The following is a 4,128-nucleotide window of genomic DNA, read 5'->3' on the forward strand; positions in this document are numbered from 1 at the left end:
AGTGACCACTGGCTATATGCTTGCAGGGTGGTGGGTCTCCAAGGACAACTTCTAACCCTGTTAAAGGCAACACGTGGAGTGCAACTGGTCGTGTGGCATAGCTGGCTCTGGCCTTGGGACTGTGTTTTGTTTTTTTTATACAATTCATAAATGGGACACTGGACTGTTTTATCTTTTATCTCTTGATATATATATTTTTTGTCAATAAATTATCTTTTAGAATTTTGACTGTCATCTTTTTGCCCACGACAGAGACAGTTGGTCAGACCTAGAATCTTTCTTTGGGTGTGTTACACTAATCTAACCATTATCGTGTGTTAGTAAGCATGCTGCAAAAAAAAAACAAAAAAACCCTCTGTGTCCCTGCAATATTTCAAATACAGCACTGAATGATGCTCTCAACCTTAAGAACATGGAGTGCCAACATGCTTATGAGCACATTTGCATTGTGTACATGTTAAAAAAAAAAAATGAAACAGCGTTATTTAATAATTTTGTAAACTCTTAAATAAATTTCCAACCCTAACATATGTCAAATGTGTTTAGGGACTTTTAAAGTCTTTCTTCATCGGGTTATGTGTTTTGAAGTGTGCTATACTAAATTTGTGGGTCATCTGTGTCATCATGGGAACGTCCACGGGGTACTTCAGAGAAAACCCTTCTTAAATAGGAGAGTATGACACATCCATAGAGAAACGTGTAAATCTTTGAAAATTGTCTGATTGTTTTACTTAACAGGTGACAGTAAATCAAGTAACATTATATTCAACAGCATTGGACTGTGTGTAACATTTAATACAGCTTTAGTATTAATCTACTTTTTTCCACCTCTTGTAATCCATGAAACTGCTTCAAACAAAGAGATGATGTGAATCGGACGCATGACAATGACTTTAAGTTAACAAAACAACCCTAAATAACACAATCATTAGTTCCTTTGTCATGAATCGCTGTGCAGCAGGCAGGAGTTGGACCCAAAATGCAGGACTCACAGACTCAGGGAATGAACTCAAAATCACAGCTTTATTTGCTGGTCACAGAAAACAAGCATACTAAACTACACTAAACTGGGAAAATATGAACTCACACTTTGCAGAGAGGCACACAAGGAAACACACAGCTTGAGGGACAACGCAACACTGACTCAGAGAAACACAGGGTTTAAATACACTGGGAAGTAACGAGGGGAATGAGACACAGAAGGAGGGCACAGCTGGGAGAAATCAGGACTGACGAGACAAGCAAAGCAGGACGCATTCACATAAGACACGGACCATCAAGTAAAACAGGAAGTATCACACAGAGACGCGAACTTGACACGAGTGGAGACAGCAACTAAGAAACACAGAGACATAAACCATAAGGCAGAGGTCTAAGAACCAAAATACACAGAGGGAAATACTAAGCTTGGAACACAAGAAACTAGACTTGAGGGAGTAACAATAGACCAACCATGAGAACATAATGCACAATGCAGAGTGACAGAAAACAAGAAACTCAAACATGCAAAGACACACTTACACAGAACAGAGGGGGCACAGAGAAACATGAAGGGCAAGGGATCAAAACTAGAAACGATAGAATAACTCACAAGTACAATAATACAAAAAAATCACAAAGAACTAAAAACGCTGGGTCAGGAGACCCAGGACCCTGACATTCTTAACTTCAAATATAAATGTTAATGGTGGGAACTGTAACTTTAATTTTTATATTTAAACTCGCATAACAATATTCCCAAAAAATCAATAAGCCTAAGTAACAGTGAAACTTTTGGCTATGTAAAAAAATTTTCAAGCATGGTAAAGTTTATTCGACATCCAGTGTCTACAAATTGCTTTTAAATAAGGCCGAAACCTGTGGCACAAGTTGCAATGCAATCATCAACATGTTTGGAAAAGACATTGTACTCGTGGAAGTGCCCAGGCACACGCAACGTTCCAAAACATGTAGAGGATATGAGGTAGTCTGCTTTGACTACTTCAACCTTCATGGTACCAGTCGGAATTTCCCACCCGACCCAAAACCTCATCAGCTGGCTGAGCTGGAATGGAGTGGCTGTAAAAATAATCAATGCATTAGAAATCAAATTAGATTCAAATTTTGAATCACAATGCAATTACACTTGCCTGTTTCAATGTAGGTCTTCAGAAATCCCACTGTTTGCATTTGGATGCTTAGTAGGTAAGGTGGATCATCATCGTCTTCATCTTCGCCCTCATCTCCTGGCCAAACAATGTGGCTAAGAACAGCCTAAAATGAGATTTCAGAGACACACTTAAGAATGCAACTGCCTTAAAAACAGTTTTTTTACATGTTAAATTTGTGAAGGGACTTTTTTCCGACACTTGGCATTTATATATGGTGTATTCTATGGGGTGCTCATGATGGCACTGGATTATCTGGCAGCCTTTAAAAGAATTTCCCTCAGGATGAATAAAGTATTATCAATCAATCATTTTGTCTCACTTAACGTATAATGGTAAAAGGACTGATTCTTACTTTTCTACTCTCCCAGACCCTTCAAAGATTTTTCTAATATAATTATCATTCTCACAATCACATTCTTATTTTCAGTACTTCCTACCAAAAATTCATACAGAGCGGGGAGCCAGGGATCTGAACAAACTGCTGATCAGTAGACGCCCTGCTCTACCTCCTGAGTTACAGCCTCCCCTAAAAGCAGCATTAACTGTCATGCCATCTAGCCTTATCACTGTAGTCTGCATCTTAGAAATGCATTGAAATACCTGTGCAGTAAGAATGCTGTCGGAAAAAGACCATTGAGGCTGTGTCAGGTCTTTGTTGAAGCATAGTCAACAATCTGGTGTCCTTCAGACCTTTTCTGATGTGTTTTGTCTGCCTTTTAGTTCGGCCTATCACCTAAAACCACAATTAAAAATAACCACATGACATTTGCTTAGGTGATGACAATCTAAAAACAATTTTTAAAGGGCAATCTTACTGCATGATGGAGAAGCTGTTGGAACTGCCATCTGCGGTTTACTGCACTGACGGGTGGCAAGCGTTAATGTCATCCTTCTGCTGCTCAGTGAGGTGTTTATTACCATCAAGCTTATGGACGAGAAAAGTTCCATTTCAGTATGTTGCAAATATATTGCCTAAAAAAATCTGCATTTTCTTGGGGGGGGGTATTTACACTTATATAAAAATGAGTTAATTTAAATTATGATTTCACTAAGGCTTGAAGTAAATTAATATTCACCATCCAAATTGTAGAACGAATATCTAGATCTGGCACATCATCGGGCTGGACAGTGTCTCTATCAGCATGGACCAACATGTGAATAATAGCCTTGCTGAGGCCATCTTTTAGTAGAACAGTGGAAAAAGGCCAGTGATCCCCAAGATGCTGCAGTTTTGTTTAAGAGGCATCTCTTAAAGGAAAAGGAGGAGAACCCCAAAATCACAGCTATCATTGACATTCGATGAGATCAAACATCCCAGAGCCGAGAGATCATTGCTTTCTACAAAAGACCACAGATTGATTGGGCAGGACCTTTTCGTTGTTCTTTACAAGGTAATGCTTATGGTGAAGCATAGATTCAGTTAGTTTCTTTAAAGGCTGTTTAACATTCCAACTTGGTAAATGAGAATTTTCCATTAAAGGGTGCTGTAAAGCAGTTTGTAACTTTACTTGTGTTGTTGTCTTTTTCTTTTTCCCAATTTTAAAATAGGTGACACAGCTGTTGGCACTGGGGTCCAGAGACATTTTTTCAGCATGGCAATGCTAAAGTTGCAACATGGCTTTAACATCCATAGCGGTATGTTTCTATATCCTTTTCTTAATTAATGTGAGATGAGTTTTTAAAATAATCCATCAAGAAATTTACTCCAGAAATTAAAAAAAAAAAAAAGATTGAAGTATTTGCATCATGTTTGACAACTTCATTAATCAACTACTTACGTCAATAGATAAAGCTATACCTTTTTTATTTTTCTTGTACTGTTCTTCTCCAGGTGCAGCCAACATGACCCTTCTCTTTGAGGGACAAGAGAACCATCTAGTGCCTTCTACTTCTCAGATTTTGGCAGACAGTGACTTATTTGTGGTAGCAGGCAGAATGATTGGGCATTCATTTTTGAACGATGGGCCACGATTGCATG

The 4,128-nt window shown here is 38.5% G+C and overlaps 1 long non-coding RNA gene across 1 annotated transcript; it reads left to right on the top strand.

Moving 5' to 3' along the window:
* Positions 1 to 3,334: 3,334 nt before the first annotated feature.
* Positions 3,335 to 4,122, top strand: LOC121813980. Its single transcript, XR_006053999.1, has 3 exons — positions 3,335 to 3,541; positions 3,699 to 3,785; positions 3,982 to 4,122. It is a non-coding gene; the product is annotated as an uncharacterized LOC121813980 (long non-coding RNA).
* Positions 4,123 to 4,128: the final 6 nt, after the last annotated feature.

The sequence above is a fragment of the Haplochromis burtoni genome, unplaced genomic scaffold (assembly GCF_018398535.1).
Source record: "Haplochromis burtoni strain Fernald_Lab_line unplaced genomic scaffold, NCSU_Asbu1 Contig_4328, whole genome shotgun sequence".
Classification (NCBI taxonomy): domain Eukaryota; kingdom Metazoa; phylum Chordata; class Actinopteri; order Cichliformes; family Cichlidae; genus Haplochromis; species Haplochromis burtoni.